This window comes from Cydia strobilella, chromosome 4 (genome assembly GCF_947568885.1).
Source record: "Cydia strobilella chromosome 4, ilCydStro3.1, whole genome shotgun sequence".
Taxonomy (NCBI): Eukaryota; Metazoa; Arthropoda; class Insecta; order Lepidoptera; family Tortricidae; genus Cydia; species Cydia strobilella.
The window spans coordinates 22,964,884-22,991,042 of record NC_086044.1 but is presented as its reverse complement, the minus strand read 5'-3'; the positions used below and the strand labels follow the sequence as shown (position 1 = coordinate 22,991,042).

At 35.4% G+C, this 26,159-nt stretch overlaps 1 protein-coding gene across 1 annotated transcript in view; it reads left to right on the top strand.

Annotated features, from left to right (window-relative positions):
- The window catches only part of LOC134740850 (long-chain-fatty-acid--CoA ligase 4), an 84,163-nt gene continuing 58,004 nt past the window's right edge, over positions 1-26,159 (top strand). The window contains exon 1 of the mRNA XM_063673502.1: positions 1-138. The gene's annotated coding sequence lies outside the window, so the exon portion shown is untranslated. The remainder of the gene's footprint in view (positions 139-26,159) is intronic.

Below are 26,159 nucleotides of genomic sequence, written 5' to 3'. Positions count from 1 at the left end.
ATAGCTCAGTTTCCGAACGCACGCCGCACCGACCAGACGCGTGGCGTGATAAACAAAATTACACCATCTTGCCCCCAAAACAGTGGCTGTGATAACATAGTGATAGTTTTTATTGTAAGCTTATTGGAACTTGTTAAGGTGAGTCTTTTGTTTTAAATACAATTGTCCATTGCCGACCACGTGAGCGGTACAAAGTTTAACTTGGAGACTGACAGCGACGTTTTTTACGTCTTTAAGTACCTTTTTTTTGGTTATGGTTGATATAAAACAGAATTGAGTCAAAGATAATTTAACTTTTGTTTTACTTTTGCGTGCGCGTCAAATTTCGCTACGAAATACGTCAACAATACAACGCATCAGCGAAAAAACTATTTATGTGTGACCTACTTCATTTCAGTTATTTAAAAACGTTAATTATTTTTCGCTGCCTAGGTTATCTTGAAATCGCTTTTTAGCAATAAGACCGCTATTTGTCAAAGTACCTACCTTAATTTTTAATCTCCGTTATTTGCAATGAAGATTATTTTCACCTACTGTCAACAGCTTTTATAAAGATTAATTTGAAAATTTACCTCCTTTCCTCCTTATAAAATTATATTAGTCAATCAATACATGAAAATACGAACTAATTTTAGGTACTAACTCTGTTACATTTAATATTGTCTTCGGTTACCGCGATAGTTACTCATGAAATAAAACTATGAAAACGGATTATATCGCGTATATTGAATTTATAATACATCCCGATGATGAGTCACCCGTTGACCACGAACGCTGTAAAGAGTTCGAAACGTCGGGATGTATTATAAATTCAATATACGCGATATAATCCGTTTTCATAGTTTTATTTCTGTTACATTTCTGAAATAGCTATTTCACTTCCACCGGGAGAATGCTTACCCTCGGTTCGGAACATTAGACCTGTACCGCTGGCTATATTTTGACCCCTAGGTTATAAAAATATTAAAGTCAATTCTGTTTTCGCTTATGAATACTTTGTTAAGATGTAAATCTTACATTTTGTTTTGTGTCATATATATAATTTGCTTTTCTAGTAATTTGTTATTTTGTGGTAATTATTTTTTATTTTGAATTATCTTGGAGAAAAAAATATTCGAGAGAAAACATGTAACTGTGTTGCATTTAGGATAGTGTTTTTAGTGTGAAAACATAGTTTGTGTCAATTACGTCCACTGCAATCTGATACTATGTCATAATATTCTAAATGACACAAAAAAAAATTAGAGTTAAAAAAAATTACTTAGGTCGAATTTAATCGTTTAAATAGGTCCATTAAATGATTTTGTGTCTTATTAAGGCATAGCTTCATAAGATATTTGATGATTTTGTTGTAACAGGCTGTCACCGTTACAAAAGAATATTAAAGATATTAGAGTTTACATCTTATTAATTTGAAATGCGGGATAAATAAGATGTATGAATTTGTGTCACTTGCATCCACTGCATAAACAAATATTACAAAAATATTATTTGCGTTCAAACGAAGCTAGCGGGCGGTCTGAATGGGCAACGGAGGCCGTGCAGGGTGGGGCCGCGGCGTGACCTTGCCGTACGCAACGCATGTTTACTTCGCCTGTGCGCCAAATTAACGCAACTTATTCAAAGAAGTTACGCAAACAACACAACAACAAGCAACAAGCAAGCAAAGAATGCGTCGAATTATCTTTTACCTATTTAAATCTCATAGATATTGTACAATGTCACCATTATGCAAAAGAACTGTAAGTACATGTTTGATTTGCGAGCGAGCTGGCAACATTGCGCAGGGAAATCTTAAAAATATCGCGTTTACGTGAACGCCACATACATTTGTGACAGTGATAGGGAAAAGGTACCACTAAAGTAAAATTTGGTTATAAATACCGTGACTTTCTTTCATTCTTTGATAAAAAAAATTGCTATTTATGCAACAAGTGCGGATATCATCTTTACGCACGTGTATCATACAATGTTTTACTATGCATTGTGCGAGTAAATAAAAAAACATGTCATGGCAAATAAGTTTAATTATTAAAAGGAGTGTTTTAAATCGACACGAGTTGCGAATTACCTATTCGCACGTGTATCGTACGTTTTACAGTACATATGGCCCTTTAAACTTTCGACATATGCACGGTAAGTGCTCTTTTCCGCACTAGTGCGAGAAAGTAGCACCATATGTACTGTAAAAAAAAATGAAAACAAAAAGCACTAGTGCGGAAAAGCAGTACTTTCCGCACGACATGGCTCCGTATGAAACGCACTTTTCGATGCATTGTAAAAAAATATATAGGACTGTATCTCCTAAACCATGCGTCGTAGCGCAAAAATAATAAAATTTTCGTTCCCCTTTATGTAACCCAAAAGTAATACATGAAAAATACAAAGAAAAAAAAAAGAAACAAAATCTTTATAGGGCTGTATTAGCTGTATCTCCTATATCGTGCATCGTAGCGCAAAAATAATCAAATTTTCGCTTCCCTTTAAGAAGCCCCTAATTAAGATTTAAAAACGCAAAAAAGAAAAAAAAAGAGGAAAAAATCTTTATAGGGCTGCATCTCCTAAACCGTGCATCGTAGCACAAAAATAATCAAATTTTCGTTCCCCTTAAGAAATCCTTAATTAAAACTTTAAAAAAAACCAGGAAAAAAACTTTATAGAGCTATTATTGCTATATATATAGATATAATATCTCCTAAACCGTGCTTGGTGGCGCAAAAATAATAAAAATTTCGTTCCCCTTTATGAAGCCCCAAAGTAATATACTAAAAACACAATGAAAAAAAATAACAAAAAAACTTTATAGGGCTGTATCTCCTACACCGTGCATCGTAGCGCAAAAATAATTAAAAAAAATCCCTTTAAGAAACCCCTAATTAAGATTGAAAAACGCAAAAAAAAAGTGGAAAAAAAATCATTTTAGGGCTGTATCTCCTAAACCGTGCGTCGTAGCGCAAAAATAATAAAATTTTCGTTCCCCTTTACGGAACCCCAAAGTAATATACAAAAAAACACAATGAAAAAAAAAACAAAAAAAAAATCTTTATAGGGCTGCATATCCTAAATCGTGCATCGTAGCGCAAAAATAATCAATTTTTCGTTCCCCTTTAAGGATCCCTTAATTAATACTTAAAAAAAAAAAACAAAAAAAACAGGAAAAAATCTTTATAGAGCTATATCTCCTAAACCGTGCGTGGTAGCGCAAAAAGAACAAAATTTTCGTTCCCCTTTAAGAAACCCTTAATTAAAACTTTAAAAAAAACCAGGAAAAAAAACTTTATAGAGCTATTATAGCTATATATAGTATATATATATATAGATATAATATCTCCTAAACCGTGCGTGGTGGCGCAAAAATAATAAAATTTTCGTTCCCCTTTATGCAACCCATAATTTATATTTAAAAAAATAAACGCAAAATTAAAAAAAAAAAAACTTTATAGGGCTGTATCTCTTAAACCATGCGTCGTAGCGCAAAAATAATTTAAAAAAACCCCTTTAAGAAACCCGTAATTAATACTTAAAAAAAAAACAAAAAAAACCAGGAAAAAAAACTTTATAGAGCTGTATCTCCTAAACCGTGCGTGGTACCGCAAAAACAATAAAATTTTCGTTCCCCTTTATGCAACCCATAATTTATATTTAAAAATACGCAAAATTTAAAAAAAAAATCTTTATAGGGCTGTATCTCCTAAACCATGCGTCGTAGCGCAAAAATAATAAAATTTTCGTTCCCCTTTATGAAGCCCCTAAATAATATACAAAAACACAAGAAAAAGAAAGAAAAAAATAATAACAAAAAAACTTTATAGGGCTGTATCTCCTAAACCGTGCATCGTAGCGCAAAAATAATCAATATCCGTTCCCCTTTAAGAAGCCCCTAATTAAGATTTAAAAACGCAAAAAAGAAAAAGAGATAAAAATCATTTTAGGGCTGTATCTCCTAAACCGTGCGTCGTAGCGCAAAAATAATAAAATTTTCGTTCCCTTTTATGAAACCCCAAAGTAATAACAAAAAACGCAATGACAAAAAAAAGAAAAAAAAAACAACAAAAAAAACTTTAGGGATGTATCTCCTAAACCGTGCATGGTAGCGAAAAATAATCAAATTTTCGTTCCCCTTAAGAAGCCCTTAATTAAGATTTAGAAACGTAAAAAAGAAAAAGAAAAAAATCTATATAGGGCTGTATCTCCTAAACCGTGCGTCGTAGCGCAAAAATAATCAACTTTTCGGTCCCCTTTATGTAACCATTAATTTATACAAAAAAAAACGCAAAAAAAAAAAGTTTTTTTATAGGGCTTGATCTCCTAAACCATGCGTCGTAGCGCAAAAATAATTAAATTTTCGTTCCCCTTTATGAAACCCCAAAGTAATATACAAAAAACACAATGTAAAAAAGAAAAAACCAATAAAAAAAACTTTATAGGGCTGTATCTCCTAAACCGTGCGTCGTAGCGCAAAAATAATCAAATTTTCTTTCCTCTTTATTCAACCCTTAATTTATATTTAAAAAAAAAAACGCTTTCACTAAACTGCTGTAACTCGGAAACTTAGAATCCACAAAGGGGACTTTACTAAATTATGACACATATTAAAGCCTGACCAGTAATATATGATCATTGTCAAGAGGGCGCTGTTCATTCTCATGTATAGGGTGACAGTTCAGTATAGTATGAAAAAATATTGTATTTAATGAACATCATCATCAATGTAATTAATGTTGCTTGCCACGCTTAAACATAACAAAAATCACAATAAATTGCGTCTTAAAATAAACTTAAACAGTCTACTAAAAATCGAAACAAAAGTAATTTTTAAGTCGCTGTTGTGACATTCTCAATCAAAAGGTAGGTACCACTTTGTCGTTTACCATAAAGACGAAATTTGATTATATCTTTATACAAATAACCTGTCAGAGAAAGTGGTACCTTTTCATTAGGAACGTCACAAATGTTGGTCAGTATGAGGAGTGCAGCCTACAGTTTATTTTTAATTATATTTATATACCTACTACGGTAAGATTGATAAGACAATGTAACAGAGCGAGACAGCTCATAATGCCATCTCTTGGTTGGTCTTAACAAGGGTAAAGGAGATAGTATTAAGATCTCAGTCGCCAGCTGATATTGCGGCAAGTATAATAAGCACCCCACCCGCGTAGGTACCCTTCCCCGCGCACGCCCTTCTTGTTCAATTGAGTTTTATTTTGCCAGATAGTAAAAAAACCGTGGATCAAAATGACCCAAATTATGAATGATGTCTCAATGTGGTATTATAATATTGTAGACGTAAACTTAATAACATGAATTTTTTTTTGTGGCAGATACAGGGTGTTAATTAGAAAAAAAATTTTTTTAAATAAAAGCGGTGGATGAATTTGACACAGATTTGTTTGAATAACATATAACAATGTTCTGTAAAGTACAACACTTCACTTACCGACTCTAATATTTTTTTAGGCGTTTTAGGATCAATATTAGGTATTTATTAAATGCCATTATACCCGTGGATGAAAATGACACAAAATGCGTGTGTACGTCGGAAGCCACTTTGCCTTTACAGGGAAACAAAGAATTTCGTCTCGAATATTTTTTTTACAGAATGCTGATTGAAAAAAGAAATACCTAAATTTCTACCTAAGCAAATACCTAGGATGACACAAAATATTATTTTTAGGTTTAGTATATGGTCTGGAAACTATATATAAAAAATAAGCAACATTAATATTCTTATAACCTCAGAAGTTATTGGTACAGGTCTACATACAGTTGCACCATCCGCACTTGACAGACTGATCAACGTCGGTTCCGGCGGTTTACTACTTTACTATGAAACTTTCCCTTAGGGTCGGTTCCACCAAACCGTCATTCACCGTTAAAGTGTTCGCAAAATTTTATTGTACAGGAAGTTTTATAGATCTCTGCTGCGTGACGTTGATCAGTCTGTTAACTGTGGTTGGTGCAACTGGATGCTGTTTAGCAAAAATGCGTCAACAATCATCTTTCAATAAAATGTCAACTTTGAGCGTCAATCTTTTGAGTTGACATCTTATTGCAAAATTTGATGTGGGTTGACACATTATTGCTTATCAGCATCCCTGGCCCTAAGGGACCAGTGTTTACATTGGAACTTATCTTGCCCAAGTAAGAAGCTGTTTACAAATATTTTTTTAATACAGTTGCTCAAAAAGTGCTACTTTACGTAGCTGTTTAGCGTGTGGAAAGTTGGTTTTCGCGAACCAGTGCTTTTCACTTTTGCAATTTTTTTAAATTTATACTTGCTCCAATTCATGACTATACTTATTAATGAGTGTTAATATTAGTTTTATTTTTATATACTACGTCGGTGGCAAACAAGCATACGGCCCGCCTGATGTTAAGCAGTCTCCGTAGCTTATCTACGCCTGCAACTCAAGCCACTTGCTATCAAGCCACTGTCTCGCCCCCAGCGCCGAACTGTTTTAGGGTCAAACTCCCCGGTACCACGCTTGAGCATTTTAATAAATAAATATAGTGACAAGTTCGACATTCACTTTGACTCCTTGTCCAAAATTAGAAATTTATTCACTAGTAGTTAGTATATTTAGTTTTAATTCCATATTTAATAATACAACTTAAACAGTCGACATCATGGTTGCGCTTTGCTCCTTATTCTACAATAATAAGGTGTTCAAATGTGTCGGCTTTGTCGTTGACTTTGCTTTTAAATTATTCGCATGTGGTGTTTACCAGTAATTAGTTATACATTTAGCATGTAATTAATGTTTGAATAGATGTAAGCCTCAATGTAATAACTGTCGGTGAACCTTAAAATAAAATAAAATAAAATAAACTCCAAAGGAGTTACATGCGCGCATGTTTCCTTTAAACGTCGTAACCAACATAAAAACCTACTGTTAATGTAAAAATACGAAAAATATACATATTTCATATTTAATTACTTACCTGTTCATCATTATTTTATTTGACATTTATTTTTTAATATTGAAGATTGAAAAACCGTTCTTAATAAATTGTCTGAATGGAACGGAATAGCTATGGAAGGTAGAGATAGGAATAGCTGCCGAAACGCCTGTCAAAGAAGAGGCGTTTTTTCTTACTGCAAGCTAAGTTTCCAAAGGCAACAGTCGATATTGTTTTTATTCCTTACTTGTTGTTTTTCTTATTTTTTCGCAACTGTATTAAAAAAAGTAGTTCGATACACGTGCGGAAATGTCATTCTTCACTCGTCCCGAGTCTTGCCACTCGTCTACGGCTCGTGGCATGATATCTCGGTGCTCGTGATGTAATGACGTACTTTCCGCACTAACATCGAAATGTACTATTAAAAACCTAGCTCGTTTACTTATGCTGGTCAATGTAAAAATTTAAATATTTCCAAAAACTCTACCACCCGGATATTCGTTCTTTCGTTAAGTTTTTGTTTACATTCGGCCTCTCTATTCGTCATTAGTGTTGCGTCACGCTCCGGTCAATAACTTACAACGGCAGGCGAATTAGGAAACAATAACGGTCATAAATATGTATACACTGTTCCTCCTTACGTCTTTACGATAAGGAGAAAATGTGTATACATGTTTACGGCCGTGCGTATTCGCGTGTTCATGTTAAACGCTTTGCCACGCATATACAAACTTGCCGGTGCCGCTATGTATAAGTATAAAGAAATGCTAGATGTCAAAGTCATACATGAATATGAGGTTTAATTAAAATTCGTCTAATATACTTAGTTTTAAGGTTTTTTATCATATCTTCAGGTTGAGAAGTTTATAAAGACCCTTGACTGACCCCCAGATTCTTGAAAGGAACTATGTAACTGAGAGCATCCCACCCATTTTAATTGAAAGAAAAATGTTAATTTGATTTATTTTTCTTTCAATTAGGTTCTTTAGTACAAAAAATATTTTAGTAATCCTTTATTGTACACTTCAATAAAGGAAGAATAGGATTTTTTTATCCTCTCAATCTTCATCATATCTCCATCCGAACTTAAATGTAATCAGAATATCTTTGCATCTTTTTTTTGAATATATATATTTTTTTTTTACTTGCTTTTGCACGATGTTACGCGATTGAATCTGTTTCGTTATGCCATACTTATTGATTCTATTATCTGTCTATAATTCTATATTATTTTATTACATTACATTCCTGTTGTATGAACAGGGTATTAAAACAAGAAATTGCGCATGAGTTCTTTCGAGCCAAGCAATCGCAATACTAAGGGATAAGAATTAAATTCTAATATTAACATAGTAAAATAAGCATGATAGATGTTCTAGGGGGGAAAATCAAGAAAGTTCCATTCTAAAATTATTCGGTTGTCGTTCGGTTCGGATAGCCAAATTTAATCAATTTTTTACCAGCTTTTCACTTGCGTTGGTGATGTCAAGTTGTCAACTGACCGACCGACGACGAACCGACAATAATTTTTCACAACATGAGGTGCGTAGTTCTATTAGAAAACATTATCAATATCACTGAAGTTGAAAATAAATAAATAGTATATGTGGCCTCAAGGGCCAAATTAAGTGGAGTTCAATAGAAGTAGAAAATAATGTAAAGTAATACGACAGATTTTGTTGCCATTTGACACCTAACGTTTTTTACGAAGGTTGTTTTCACTAAAACATTAATTATTTTAAATTTTAACTAGGAATTGATATAAATAAAAGGTTTTAGTATATCATAGAGTAACTTATACTAGAGCGGTACTGTCATAGTAAATTTTGTAACCCCAGTAAATTCACTGCCATCTGTCGACACACTTTAAAACTAAAAATAAATATTTATAAAAATACGATAAAATGTATTTAAATATGGATAAATGACTTTTTTTATTTGCATTAATTATTTTTATGATTTTGACCCATGTTCTTTCACTGATATGCGTTAAAATTATAAATAACAAACGAAACCGTCAACGCCCTCTATACGAGTGTAGGCCAAAACTAGTGGCGCCCTCTGATCGAGAATCAAATTTTCGTGATTTTCGAGGCACGTTTTTTCCTTAGACTGTATCCATCTATTACGGAGTTCTTTGAGTATATAAACTGTTGAAGGGATCATGATTTACCTAAAAGGTTGCGAGATTACAAAGAAATGAAGGTAAATTGGATGTTTACATTATTCGCGATTTCTATTGAGCTCCATTTTACATCTACCGTATATTTAAGGAATATTTTGTTTCCTTTTGTTAGTGTATCATTGTAACGAGAACACACTTGTATTAAAACAGAGTCTAAAGTATCTCCAGCTCCTTACGGCCTAACAAATTGGATGACCCACCGATTTGTTACTTATAATAAAGCAGTATCAGTAATTCGGTTACCTTTTCTTCGGTGCCTTGATATTCTTTGCGGAGTCTGCCAAAACATTGTGCGAAATAACCGAATTACGAAAGAGGAATTTCGTAATATTTTTATTCTGTTAAAAATTGTACGGATTCTTTAACGTTACCAAAATATCTAAAGGGACATTAATGACATTATACAAAAGTCTACTTTGTCAGGGACGTGACGCGTACGGCAGCTACAATACAACTCTTTATTGCACACCTCACATAGTTTGCAATAAATATACAGTAACATAAACAAACCTTAACAACCTGCAGACCGTTAAAGGTTATCGTGCCAAATATCCAGACTGCAGAGACGAAGTGCAGAAAGACCTCAGCGAACTCGGCGCCGTCGACTGGACAGAAACGGCTTTGGACAGAGTAGCATGGCGTTCTTTGGTGTCGGAGGCCTAGATCCACTTCGGGTCGGTACGTCACAGTAGTAGGGTAAACTCGTAATATTTGGTGACACGCCTAATTCGGTGATACAAGTTTTGAAGCATGACACCCATGAAAGCTAGTGAATTAGGGCCTTTTAAATGGGACCTCTCGGCTTCACGGCTTTGCCGTGAGGCCCATTTAAAAGGCCCTAATTCACTAGCTTTCCTCGGTGTCATGCTTCAAAACTTGTATCACCGAATTAGGCGTGTCGCCAAATAATGCTATTTTACCCTAGTAGTAGTGCCAAATATCGGATTATTAGCTTTATCAGAAACGTTATTAAATAGCTTCACCCGTCCCTTTTCTGGAATGCCTCAAAGAAATTCATGAGAATCAAAAAATTTCCATCTTGTCGTCAAGAACATTCCGTCACAGGTACCATCAGAGATACAGATCAATACAAATAGCTTTTATATATACCTTCCGGGAAGTTACGGACTTATCGCCTATGTCAATCTGTTGTTGTGATTATTGTGCCCTTGGATAACTTTAATCTTGAGATGTTGATTATTTACCTATTCACACTTTTGCATGATTTTGTTATGTAAACATTATGTTGTTCGTTTTAAGGTTGTTTGTACAGATAACTAAACTTTGCTACAGTAGCAGCAGAACTTTTTTACGAGATTTCGTTTTGTAGTTAACCCACATACACCAACAAAGGTGCAGGCCCGGATGGTATCCACCCAATTTTTATTAAAAATTGTTCAGCGAACTTATCGTCCCCACTCACTATTCTTTTCCAAAAATCCATTAAAACTGGTTTCGTTCCTGAAATTTGGAAAAAAGCTTTCGTAACTCCAATCCCCAAGGGTCAAGTTAGCCAAAATATTGAACAGTATAGGCCGATTTCAAAATTATGCCAATTTAACAAAATTTTCGAAAAGATAGTCACAAATCAACTCTCCCAAGTAGTCAAAAATCACATTAGCCTTAATCAACACGGTTTCTACAAAGGTCGTTCAGTAGATACTAACCTATTGACTTTCACTAATGATATATTAGTAGCGATGGATGGAGGCGCATGTGTAGAGGCCGTGTATACAGATTTTGCCAAGGCTTTTGACAAAATATGCCACAATACACTTTTACTCAAGCTTTGGCACCTTGGAATACACGGAGACTTATTCCGCTGGATAAAGTCATATATAGAGAATCGGAGCCAATGTGTTGTTCTAGCAGGTTACGCCTCTCAATGGAAGTCTATTAGTTCCGGAGTACCACAGGGATCTCATTTAGGCCCATTACTGTTTACGCTTTTTATTAATGACATAGATAAATATATTAAAAACTCGAAAGTGCTGCTCTACGCAGATGATACAAAAATTTATAAGATTATCAATTCTGTTGAAGATTATTATTTGCTCCAAGATGATTTGAAAAATTTTGAGACATTTTGTACTAAAAATAATTTATTTTTAAACTTGAATAAATGTTGTGTCATCAGTTTTTCTAAGAAAAAACATAATGTTAACTATAATTTCACATTAGGCAACAATAATCTGAGTAGAGTAACACAAATCCGCGATCTTGGAGTTATTATGGACTCAAAACTAACGTTTATACCTCATTTAGAATCGGTTATAAAAAGGGCGTACAAACAACTAGGTTTCATTTTACGGGTGGGAAAGCCATTTAAAAATAGTGTCACTTACAAAATCCTTTTTAACAGTTTTGTTCGCAGCCACCTAGAATTTGCCTGCGCAGTATGGAAACCCTATCATAATGTTCATATTGAAAGAGTGGAGCGAATACAAAAAAAGTTTGTTAGAACCCTCGATTTTAGAACTGGTCATACTCACCTTAACTATAACGAGTCGCTGATACATCATAAGCTCCAAACTCTTGCTAGTCGACGAGACTGTGTAGATTCTGTCCTACTTTTCAAAATTATGAACAATGTATTAGATGTCCCCTCACTACTACATCAAATACGTTTGAGAGTTCCTCGTAGACGTCAGCGCCACTGTCAGAAGAAAAAAATGTTTTCCATTCCCTATAGTAGAACATGCTATGCACGAAATGTATTTATAAGACGTGTTTGTAAACTTTTTAACGAAAATGAAAAACTTAATAATTTGGATTTGTTTAACTGTTCCATTAATTCATTAAAATGTGTTTTTCGGTAGTTAATTAATTATGTAAATTTTTCTTATGTATACTTATGTCACTTTCCGGAAATCATGTCATTACTTATTAATTCCTACATTACTTATTAACTTTATTACCTGTACCTACTCATGGGTCGATTCACGAGAATCGGCGAGGATTTTCTTTTAGATATAATTTACAGTTTCAGTACAAATCTTCCGCCGGCTCTCGTGAGTTTTACCTATACCTACCTTCAAACTATTACTACCTAGTACCTACCTACTTTATGTTTTTGTTGTTTTATAGACTGCAATTTATATACAATAATGAAACTCCAGGTCTTAATTTAAGAAATATTTGTAAACTTGTTTGTAAACGACTGTTTGTTTCTTAAATAAAAATAAAATTAAAAAAAAACACATATGTCCAGTACCCGTACCATAAGTCACTGACAGTGTCAAAACTGACATATACGCTAACGTCTACGTAATTTACTTTCTGTGCATCTCGCTTGCACTAATATGCGAGTACGAGTGAGATGCATAGAAAGTAAGTTTCGTTTTCGATAGCGTACCAAACTCGTAGTAGCCACACAGATCTAATTTTTGTTCTGAACGCCTCAAGGTTACATGTTACATGATCTCTCTCCGTCTCTCTTAGCGAGCGTGTTTTCCAATGGGTCGAAAACGACCCAATGGGCATGTATGGGTTGGTCTTCACCTCATTAATACTCACATAACATAAAATTGACTTACTTGGTCGTAAACTTACTAACTTCTGTGAAACTTCTTTCTTTAGCATGGAAAATCAGAATCGTCAGCAAATTACATTACCTACGGTCAAATGAGCTAAGATATGTGCCATTTTTAACCAAAAGGGTACTTATTGTCGCTTGTCAGTAAGGCGCTATTTCCATATAGCTTCAATTAGAAATCAACCTTATCGACAAGCGACAATATGGTACCTTTTGGTTGAAAACCTCACATATAGTACCGTTAATTATACCTGCTCTTAAAATTTTGCATGGTTTATGCAATGAATTCTTATTTGTTCGTCGCAAGGTTGTTTTTACGATGTATACACATCACATGGCAGCTATTTTTGGCTAAACATTTCATATTAGTCCATTCTGGCGTGTCCCATCTGTTTTACTCAGCGTTCATTAAACTGCACTTGCTCATTTAAATAACCATTATTATTAACACCTGTTTAAAAATTTCAAGGTAGTTATTAAGTAAATAGTCCTCTTGTCTACAGTTAAACTGCAATAGCGAGGGTAACGTTAAACGGTAAAGATTCGCTTTTTCACAATTAATTGTGAAATTAAAAAATATTTTTCAATTTCGCAATCTAGTTTGGCAAGCAACTTCGAAAGAGAAAGTAGGGCTTTATTTGAGACTTATTGATGTTGATGAAAATATTATTAAAAAATAAATTTAAAATCATTTGTTTCGGACTAAAAGGTCCATACATCGTTAGCAAACATTACAACCTTATTAATAGTGTTAGTAATAAGATGGCATAAACAACTAAAACTAACTAGACGATTATTGATGGTGTTGAAAAAAACTAGTAGACATCGGTTGGCGGATTGCTACTTTGCGATGGGCCTGGGCGGCGGCACGTATGTCGCAGAAATGATGGGAGGTGGAGGTCGAGGTAACGAGGTTGAATGCCTTAATCCATATGTAAAACCAGCATTCTTGTTAGGAAAATATTAAACAGCGCACTCCATACTAACTTAGCCTTTATAACGAAGAAGCAAATATCCAAACTAAACGCACTACTCGTCGTGCAAGTTTCATTGTGCTACCGAAGATAAGAACACAATTAGGGAAAAAAATGTTTACATATGAAGGTGCACAGCTTTATAATAAATTACCGTCTGATCTGAAAGGGACAGGCTCATTCAATGCGTTTAAAACTAAATTATCGCAATACATTTTAGACCACTACCCACCTTAAAAAAAAAAAAAAAAATGTGTGAGCGTGTACCTCTCGAGCTCGACTTTAATGCTACCGTAAATAGGATAACTTTTACTTATAACTCTGTTCTCGTGTAAGTGACTTGTATGTCTTTTATGAGAATAAATATCTTTAAACCTAAACCTAAAACCATGAACCGTCTCCATCATGCAATGGTAAATATTTAGGTCCAAACCAGCAAGCATACTACATTCTAGAAAACCACCGCGCAACTGTTTTACCAGCTTATTAAGTTGTAGGGACATTATTAAGGTCCATTATTTAGTATTTGATTGCATGCGGATGAAGCATATGACGCTTATGTTCCTGACAGAACCTCAAAAGACAGGCATGAAAGACCGGTGTCCGTCGATAACCTTAAGGTTTATCAGCGCAGACGTTTATAGACAACGATAAAGCCTAATTAACCTCTGCCTGCACCCAGATAATGGCGTTGCTGGGAACACTATCGAAAACAACATATCTGTTCAGTGTTCAGTGTTGTCTTATCTGGCTTCCAAAAAAAAGAACTTTACAATGGAACGAACATGTCAATGAGGGGTCACTGTTTAACCAATATTCATGAAATTTGGCAGGAACGTAGTTCATATATTATACATATACATTGTTTTTAGCAATTCCTTGGATTCAACTACGCCTACCGAAACAAAATTTGCGATGTCTGGTTATGACACATCCAATCCCACGCCTGTGGAGCCTCGAGCACATTTATTGAATAGCAAACCAAAGCCATACTTATTATGACTTCTGTATTTGATCTGATGATTTCTGTATGAGATCGGATCGACGGAAGTCAATCGCCATATTTATATTTACCCTCCATCTGCTACAGATAATAAAGCAAAACGATTCGGATTCACGGCCATCTGTTCACATTTACACCATCTACACTCAAGTCACTGAATACACGTAAAACTTATTGCAAAGGAATAAGGCCCAAAGGCAAAGGCCCAATTAAATGTTTCTTTTAGTACATTTATTCTATCTTATATCTAAAGTGGATTTATCAAGAGAAAAATTATAGACCAAATTTTTAAGCAGCGTCAGCAGCTAACTTGTCTAGATTTATAAATTTGCACGAGTCTCTTGTTGAACAATAGCAAAGCAAGCGAGCTGTTCAAAATGATTTGTATACATCTTTATTCTTATAGAATGCAGCTTAATAACCACTGCTGAATACATATTGTATCTGGGAGGCCCGGATGGACGTTTTCCACGTTTGCTGATATAGATGAGCGTAATGTCCAATATAAACCAAAAACTGACTGATCCACTAAGACAGGGGTTTTCAAAATTTCGGGAGTCACAAAGACAAAATCGGACTTAGTAAGCTATATATTATACGTGTATAGCGCTGTCTAGCTCACGCAGGAGCGGTGTGATAACCGTGTAAGTAGCTTGGAAGTAGGGTTGCCATATGGAAGAATTAAATGTCCTGATAAAAATCCTGACATCACCCTAAAAATCCGGACATTTCTTGTAACAGAGATTTGGCGTAGCTTAAACAACGCCGTCGACGCCCCGGCGACGCGCTGCGCTCTGCGGTGTACTGTATCGTGAGGTCTTTCCTAAAAATCCGGTCACTTGCGAAGTCCGGCCGCAATCCGGACAAAGGTTCAAAAATCCTGACATGTCCGGACGTATGGCAACCCTACTTGGAAGCGACCTTGACATTGAAACAACCGGAGGGTTGAGGAGCGTGCGGCGTGCGACCTCATTATCTGAGGCAGGTTTATGGCTCCGAGCCACAGGACCGCCTGTAATGAGTTTGTTAGGGTTCCATGCCAAAAAAACTCGATAAGAAATAAAACTACGAAAACGGATTATATCGCGTATATTGAATTTATAATACATCCCGAGTAATCCCGACGTTTCGAACCCTTTAAGAGCCAACAGGAGTGGTCATTTCTCCATACAAACGTACTCGACTGTTTCCTCCCTGGTTTTTGAAGCTAGAGGAATGATTTTTTCAACACAGATTAATATTGTCAATATCTGTGTCGGTGTGTTTTGCTTTTTTTGATATTTTTGTTTTTTAAGGCGCTAGAGCCCTTCAAACATGGCCAAAAATGGCCTCACTGACTATGCCGCAATGAGAGGCGTGGTATTCAAAACTGGTATCAATTAGCCAAAAAATCAAAACAGTCCGACACAGACAATTTCATAATCATTTAGATTTCCAAATTTGGTTACGATTGCTTAAGTTTTGGAGGAGGAAACAGTCGAGTACGAAACCTCGATTTTTGAGATTTTTACGCAGGATTTTTCGCCTAAGCTGCAGTTGTCCTTATCGCACTAATTTTAGGGGCGGGGTCAAGTTTCTAAATACGTACACGGACAGAAAAGTGATGGGCAATAGTCGACATTGAAAGTCGATAATCTAGTGATGTGATAAGTTATCGATAAACCATAACAAAGTCGCGATTTGCCTCTTAGTAGGCGAAGTAAGTAAAGTGAGTATGCACTTTGGCCTCAGGGGATATCGTTTAACACTATTTATTATTCCTTGGTTCATACAAAGCTGAGCTGACGCACTAGCTACGAGATTAAGTCCTGACTACCCCCCAAAAAGGGAGGGGAAAAGTCGGCTTCTGCGGTCCAGTTTGCCTCTATTTCTACCTATCTCTTGATATGAGATCAAATTTGGTATAAATTTTGTGTAAATTAGGGACGAATAATTTATTTTAGAAATAATAGTTTCACATTTTCATACACAAATCTGAATATATACGAACGAAAAATTAAAACTATATATAATTTTTGGTCACAGATTTGCTCTTTAGAAGCAAATTGTGGTGATTTGCACTAAAAATTAATTACACAATTTAGTTTATTCATTCTTTATTTAGAAAAGTATCAGTTCTAAGTACGTATTATTATATTGCTTTATATTTTACAATTTTCACTATTATTCAAAAATTTATTTTAAACAAAGTATTAATTTTATTAAAACTTTTGTGACGTGATCTCATGAAAGCCACGAGGCGAAATACTTTTTACGCCAATTATTTTCTTTTTTTTTTAATTTACAACAAAGACGAAAGTTCGAAAAAAATGTGGTTACTTAATAATTGCCTAACTTGTTGAAAAAATTACTTTACATAATATCAATTTATAACCGTAGTATATTCCATGATATGTTTTAAATACACCATATTATTTCCTAATTTTTAAAAGAATATTTAATACCTTTAAAATAATATCTGTCTGTCTGTCTGTCAATCTGCCTGTCCGTCTGTCACCAGGCTGTATCTCGTGAACCGTGATAGCTAAAAAGTTGCAATATTTATTTACGGATGATGTATTTCTGTTGCCGCTATAACAACAAATACTAAAAACAGAATAAAATATTTTTTTAAGTGGGGCTCCCAAACAACAAACGGGATTTTTTGCCGTTTTTTGCGTAATGGTACGGAACCGACTCGCACTTGGCCGTTTTTTGTTAATAGCTTTGAACTTTTTTTATGTGGGAATAAACACTTCGAATACATTTTTCTAGACATCATTCTGAATCCAATGAGGTATCATACGTATTTTTAGGAGTTAGTATCTCTATTAGTGGCAGCCGTACAAGCCCAATTTCAAAGAAAAACCGAAAATCGATGTACAGGTTAGCCGTTTGGCACACGCATACTAAGAGGTCAAAACAAAATTTTTGACCCGCAGTTTCTAAAAAAAATCCCTTAGGAGGGGTATGCTGAAACTTTTTTTTTGTATGAAAAAAAAAAACATTTTTTTCCAAAAACCTATCGTGTGTGGTATCATACGAAAGGGCTTTTTGAGGCGATTCTAAAATTATACCACATTATTACATTTTAGCCATTTTTTTGTAAATTAAAACAAATAGAATTTTCAAAACACACCAAGTTTGGGGTCAAGTTAAAGGGTTAAGTAGAACTGTGTCACTTTGTATTGAAAAAAAAAAACTAAATAAATTTTTTATTGCTTTTTTGGGGTTACATATGAGGATATCACGTATCATTTGTACAAAAAAAATCAGCCATATCGTATCTGGAGGAGCCCAAACTTGGTATGTTTTGAAAATTCTTTTTCTTTCAATTTAAGAAAAAACCGGCCAAGTGCGAATCGGAATCGGGCGCCGAGGGTTCCGTACATTACACAATTTAAACAATGTATTTTTATGTGAAACGTGAGTGAAAGGTAAATAGCGGTTTACGATTTATAACGTATTAAAAAAAAACTACTAACTAGATCTCGTTCAAACCAGTTCTCGGTAAAAGTTGGCAAGGTAATGTACATCATATATTTTTTCAGTTTTATCATTCTCTTATTTTAGAAGTTAGAGGGGGGGGGGGGGACACATTTTACCACTTTGGAAGTGTCTCTCGGTCTCGCGCAAACTATTCAGTTTAGAAAAAAAATATATGAGAAACCTCAATATCATTTTTGAAGACCTATCCATAGATACCACACACGTATGGGTTTGATGAAAAAAAAAATTTTTTTGGGTTTCAGTTCTAAGTATGGGGAACCCCTAAAATTTTTTTTTTCCTATTTTTGAGTGAAAATCTTAATGCGGTTCACAGAATACATCTACTTACCAAGTTTCAACAGTTCTTATAGTTTCGGAAAGAAGTGGCTGTGACATACGGACGGACGACAGACAGACAGACATGACGAATCCATAAGGGTTCCGTTTTTTGCCATTTGGCTACGGAACCCTAAAAATGGCTAAAATGCAATGATGTGGTATATTTTCAGAATCGCTTCAAAAAGCCCTTTCGTATGATAGATGAGAAGTATACGATAGGTTTAAAAAAAAGTTTTTTTTTATACAAAAAAAGGTTTCAGCACTCCCCTCCTAAGGGAATTTTTTTTAGGAACTGCGGGTCAAAATTTTTGTTTTGACTAGTATATACGTGTACCAAACGGCTAACCTGTACATCGATTTGCGGTTTTTTTATGCGAACAGCTTACACTATTTTTTCACCACCTTGAACCTTTTGTAGACTAGACTATTGTCCCAAAATATTGGGCGACGACCGGTCGTCTGGCCTAGGAGGTAGTGACCCTGCCTGTGAAGCCGATGGTCCTGGGTTCGATGATATGATATGATGAGCACAGATATTTGTTCCTGAGTCATGGGTGTTTTCTATTTGTATTTAAGTATTTATATATTATGTATATCGTTGTCTGAGTACCCATAACACAAGCCTCCTTGGGCTTACCGTGGGACTTAGTCAATCTGTGTAAGAATGTCCTATAATATTGATTTAATATTTATTATTATTTATTTATTTATTGGGTTTCATATTTATTCCGATCAGAATTAGGAGCTCTTCAATTTATACCTATTTTTATCAAAATCTGACACATAAATAAAAAAACGGACCATCAATAAAACTGTATAATTACATCAAAGTAAGAAATATCACATGTCACATGTTTCTTTATTATGATAATTTTATCTAACCTGAGGCTTTCTTTTTTTCTATTCAACGGAGCCGGAGAGCGGCAAATTTGTTATTCAAGACGCTTGCTCGAAAAGATCTTATTTCATGCAGGTGTACTGAAGGGAAAAGGCCTATATTGTTCCCGCGGGAGTTATAGCTTTCTTTTTTAATTAGGTATGTCACTAATTCATACGAACCAAGTAAGTTATAAGTAAAATACTTTGTTTAAAATCAAGGTATAAGGGAGTTTTACTTTTAAAATACTCACGACTATAATTTAATATTTTTGTTTATCATATTTAAAAATATTTAATTGGATTAATTTAACAGCCGTTATCTTGTATGTTTTTATACAACAATGTTTTCTTGTATGTCCATGTTATGTTATGTTTTTTTACTATTCTGTAACTCGAAATGTTAATTAGATTGCAGGTTGTAGAAGGATATTGAATTTAGTTACTAAAAACGCGAGCGGCGTGAGGCCGGCGAGGAGCGCAAATAACGTGCGCGTCGGTGTGCGTGCACCACACACACTGGGATAGTCCCTCGGTACGCGGTACCGCCCCCGTCAGCGCGACGACGATATTCTCTTTCAAATCTCAAAATTGAGTTTGGTCTCGGCTCCTGTTGGCTCTTAAAGCGTTCGTGGTCAACGGGTGACTGGAGGAAAAGCTACAATGTGTTTTTTTCCCTCGGTCACCCGTTGACCACGAACGCTGTAAAGGGTTCGAAACGGGACGTATTTTAAATTCGATATACACGATATAATCCGTTTTCATAGTTTTATTTCATGAGTAACTATCGCGGTAACCGAAGACAATATTAACTCGATAAGAACTCAACCATAAATAGACCTAAAAATAAGTTGAATATAACCGGCTTCTGAATGGCTTATCGGGCTTTTGTTTTGTTTGTCTTTTCTTGTCACAGTCAAGGTTGGTTGGCGATTTGATTGATGTATTTATTATACTGAAGTGAAAGTTACATTTCACGAAACAATTATAGCAAACTAGAAGTTAATAACCAGTAAAAATTAGAATTAAAGCTACAGTACTTGAATCATACATTTTTTTGTTCTCCTCCAAGGCGGTAATAGATCACTTTATGCATGCATTGGCCATAATATATGCAGCAACTTAGTTCAACCAAGGATTAGAAAAACCTAACTTCGCCTTTGCATAGAGAATTTCACTGTCATCTCATTCTTAACTTCACCCGAACAATATACATCTGCAACTGCCTGTGACACAGTTACATTTGGTTCCACTTCTATGCAGCATTGTTACTTTGTGATTGCTACGACACTTACTGAAATGGAACATGGTGCTTGAGACAAAGAATTTATTTGATGAGTTTATTTTACCTTTATTTACTTTTTAGTACTTTTGAAAAAGAGTTCAAATCCGAAAAACTGTTGGGCTTTAGGCGGTAAGGCAAGGCCGGCAAGGGGAGTAAATCAAAAGTACACCTTGACAATAGTGTTCAGATATTTGCGAACACCTTGTCCGGTCCAATATATTTGATTGTGAAAATTTACCCGCCCGTGACTCAGTCCTACACATTGTTACGGCACCAAGTATTACTGACTTACTACAGACAAAGATATTTGTATCTGTCACTAGTTGTTTATATATTTGCGAGCACCTTCTCTGCTCCAATATATTTGGTGACTATATACACGCTCTGTCATTCATTACAAAGTTTTCCCGCTCAATGCATTTGCCTGTGACACAGTTCCTCACATTGTTACAACACTATGTATTAGTTGTAGTACTGCAAGTTCTGGAGACAAAGGAGTGTATTGACTCTGTTACTCACCGGTGGATGAACTACTGTTGGTAATCCTTTTGTTTATTTTATTGTTCCTCACTGAAGCGGTGAGCCGAATGTACGATAGCGTCGATGTGTTTGTTTTGGATCCAAAAATAGCAAAGTCCATGGTCTCATGACATGAGATTAACGCATCTTGTCTATTATCAAGCAAATCTACACTTACTTCTTCGGTACGCCTTGCAATCTAACTAAAACAGTTATCGGCAGTATAACCAAAATAACTTGTAATAAATATAGTATAGAATATTAAAACCTAATTAATCTCATATTTTGAATATTTACGTGCCTTTTAGTAATAAAGTTAAATTAGTCGTCATGAATATTCCAGATTTTAATATATTCTGTTCCGGTAAATCATCTTCCGGATCTGAATTGATCTTTGGAATCTAATAACAAGTCCATTAACTTTACTAACACATTAGTTGGTGTTTGAGCTATTCGGTTAGCACAAACACCTCTCTTTCTCTCTTTAGCCCTTTTCTACCCTTCGGGTGTAGGCTTAAGCACAAACACCTACTCCTATAAAATGTTGACGTTACGTTGTCTCATCAATCGAAATCAACACGAGCGGCGGTACAAACGATGAATGGCCCATCAACAAAGTCCAAAGTAATCTTGATCTGCGGGAGCACGGTAGCATTTTTATCGCCTGTCACCATGCCTGTCACGTTCTAACAAGTAAGTGCGAAAGTGACAGGCATAGTGACAGGTGATAAAAATGCAACCATGCTGACACCGCTGACCTAAACGCCAGTAATACCGCCGTTGTCAACAGAGCTGCATTCACAAACTGACTTGCACTCGTTTCTTATTTCGACCATTTCAAGGGGCCTAATCAAATGGCAATCGTTAATAGGAAACGACGATCGAATGTGAAATTATGTCTGGAAAATTATCACCTGAGTTTTCGTTGCATCTGTCATCCCGATACATTTTGGAACGAAGTTCCATATCGGACGGTTTGCGGATGGGCTCACATACCATATTACTGCGATGGATGCAAATGTTTGATAATGACTGGCGTCACATCCTATATTACTGCGATAGATGCCAAAGTTTGATATTGGTTTCACAAGCCATACTAGAGAACAGAACAGAACAGGACAGGACAAAACACGCGTACACGATAACACAGGAGACATTACCATGACCATAAGCATGAACATGTCACCAGCCTTTCTCAACTTCGTTTCAACCGAGTGTTCCATGACGCTCACCATTTTTTTGTATTCTATCGGCATTTGTCTTCTAATCATCTTGGCTAGACCCTCTGACCAGTCGTAAAACTTATTGCATCGAAAAAGTTATACAGTTAGCCCTTGAATTTAACCGAGTTTTAATCACTATCAGTCTATAAAAAAGAAAAGAGATTACCCCATTTCTCCCATTCTCAAAATTACCGACTTTAGATCCTACATTTTGTCTTTTACAACCTAGCACTAAAGTTTTAAGATGTATGATACCTACCTGGTAGGTACATATGTACCAAAGCCTTTTAACCTAAATCATAGGACAAACATGTTTCAACGACTATTTATACAAAATCGTAGGTCATGCTTACACTGGCCAATCAGCCTGAATCTCTGTTTCATGAATGATCCCCTCGTGTCACACTGCCCGTGATGGTCAAAGTCCATGTTTTCGTGCCTCAGGCCATTCTTGTCCGCGTCCTCACTACAATTGCCTGATGAACTTTGAGCCGCATTGTGGATGTTGTGAATGATAGGCATAGTACACGTATGCGAACTGTTGTCTTTAGGACTAACATTGTTTTGGAATCCTAACAACCGACATGTTTGGAAACATGAATGATTATTATTTACTGTTGTGCTTTTATTCAGCGTATGTTGTATTCATCATGCTCGTTTTCATAATCCTTGATTCTTCCATTATTGTCCGCTACCCGCTACGTCGCGCCCGGGAGGCGGCGTTAACTTAAATTTGAAAAGATAAAAATTGGCCACTTTACGTGTTCGATGCGGGCATTTCCGATGGTAAACCAGTTTGATCTACGTTCTAATTTTAACAACTTAACAAAGAGCTTTGTCTGCAAACACGAATTGCTAAAGTTGAAATGAAAAAAAGAAAGTGAATGTTCCGTCGTTTCATTCGGAATGCTCTCAGTACAAACTCTGTTCTGAGAGAATTGCAAACATTTCTAACTGAAGTTGAATTTTGCCGCTTGTCGCGTAGTGCATACCGTTTGTTATAAACTTATATTGAGTAGGTAATAACTCTTGTTTCCTATAAATAACAAAGTCTTCACAGAGACATACTAAAATACACGATCAAACATATTCTTGCGCTATTAATTAATTTATTTTATTTTATTTCATACATGGAAAACCAACAGCTATAAACATTTTTAAAGCTACAATAGAATTACAGAGCCAATTACAGGTTCTCACTTATAAAAATTAAATATACAAAAATCAAATATAACTAAAATTCAGTTCAACACACAAGTACCGACAGCACAAGCCAAGGTTAGTGTGTACTGCCAGCTGCAAAACCGCATAGACACAACAGGAATGGAATTCATTCAGAAAGTAACCATGCACTTCAACCGCTGACTGCACAAAACTTTAAAGATTAAACAAAAAATAAATAAAAAAAAACAAAAAGCAAATACACCTATAAAGGACAACTTTAGTAAGCCGAGCCCGAACCTGCGCTAGAAGTATCACCCATATAAAATGCAATTAATTTCTTTCTTATTACAGATATGCTATCATTGAATATATCGAAGTCTAAATTAAGCAAAACTATTTAAAGTCTTGCCTGCCCTGCACAAAAAACTGTTTTTTCTATATTTAGTGGAAGCCTCGTTAGTACTAATGGGACGTAAGTGCCTTAACCTTCTCGATGGAACAGTGAAAGAGATTTTACTAAGTAAAATTTAAAAAACAAAAACTTTATAAATAGGTTTACACAAGAAAACGCGGCTGATTTGATTGGTCCTACCTACTTGAGGCTCGCCTGAAATCCAGTTTACAAATTTCTTCTTCTTACTACAACCTATTTTCTCGCTATTCATATTTCATCACCCAGTTCCTCAACACCACGAGATGTTGATAATTTCATTGTTTCCCTCTCCATCTCGACTCTCGTGCGGCAATAGTTTTTGAGATTCCATCTTGTCCTGATTCGTTTGCTGTCTTGATTTCCTTTTGTCGAAAATCTCTAAGTCCTCTCGTCTGCACCTCGCACTATGATGGGACCTTCACGATCACGTGCGGCATCATTCCCCAGTATTGTGCTGGCGGCGCGTGTGCACGCCAGATCATCTGTATACTTACCTCCTGCGAATAAACACAATCATAGTGTTAGTGCCCCCCCGTAATTCCCGTTAATAATGAAGTAAGTCTTTTTTGGATTTTATATTAATATAGTATTTATATTATTAATAGAGTATTTAACATAGTGTTGAACACACTCTATCGTAATCCTTTAACTCCTCACTCCAGTTGATATTCTTCATAGACTTCGAACATTTACTTATCCAGCAGTAATTATTCATTAAAGTCACACACTGACCTACTGACCTTTTCTTACTCATCGGCTTGACCTATGATTCCAAGATGTACTAGGAAAACATAATTTTATACTACTTCCGTGTAATAAAGTGTTTTGTTTATAGAACAACAGTTTTGATACAGAGAAAACATAATAAGTCATACGATGTCGAGTTTGAACTGTCAGTGACTATATCTTTATTTTTTTGCCTGACGCTTCACCGACAATGTGTATGCCTTAAGCGGGATTAACATTACGAAATTAGTGGCGTGAAATTGACTTCGTGGCAGTAGTTTTACCAACAGTTTCACGGGTAATTTAATATTTTCGTAATGCATGCATTAATTTCATGACAGCAAATCAATTTTGTGCCCTGTGCGATTTTTTGGTGAAATCAGTGTCATGGAACTAATTTCGTAGTATAAATGCGACGTGAAAAACTAGTCTCGCGAAAGTGCCTGCGCTATGCGGACGTGTAGCTTCGAGGCCGTGGTTACTGCGATACTGTAAATTTCACGAAATTACTTTCGCATATATCAAAACTACTTTCGTGAAACTGATTTCAACATGCATGACACAAATTTCGTAATGTAAATCCCGCTTGCATTGTCAGTTAAGGATGTGTCTGTTCGTACTTGAAATACATACGAATCTTCAAATTTACACGAAGCATTCCAAGCATAATTGAGGTCCATCTCCCGAGTTTTAATGGAATTAACACCACGTGCAATGCGGAGGTTGTCTCAATTCAGTCTCAATGTTGTATCGCAATTAGCTGCCTTGATCACATGGAGTTGACTCATAAACAAATTTGGATTCTAATTTGTCTTACCAACTTAATACCGATCAGTTCCCGAGTGTTTGAGTATCCACTGCCCTCCAAAACCAAAGCTTGAACCCCTAAAATCCTCGATATTTACCAGTTGCTAGGTGATTACTGATAACTTGTTGAAGGAAAACTGCGAAAGAATCTGCTAGAATTGCATGATTGATGATTTTCAACCTGTGTACAGGTAAAATTTTCGTTATATGGAGATCTTAGAACTTAAGTGTTTCTTTTGGTATCAGTATGATGAGATCATTCGAATAGATCTCCAGTAGACCTTCTTGATAAATATCTTTAATCATCTTTTGCTTGCATTGTTATAACACCCATGGAGAATTGCACATTAATTGTTATTGTTATACTAATATAGACTTCGCATTTGTTCTACCGAAGTATCACAAATCATCTCTATACTGCACAGTACGGCTACTTTGTTAGAGAAAAGCCATAATCAGAATGAAGTGAGAATTCTTTCATTAATATGTATGGCTTACTCATTCATAGCGCGATAAGGCTTGCGCAACAGATGCTACATACATTCGTTAAATATACTTACAACACTGGCCATAGTTGGACCTTAATGTCTTTGAATTAAGGTTGATGTATTGTCAATTTGTCAATTAAATAACAGTTTGGTACCGTACTTTATCAGGCGATGTCAGGTCTGATGTTGACCCGGTTCTCTTGACATTGAAACATCCTATGAGATCCTATC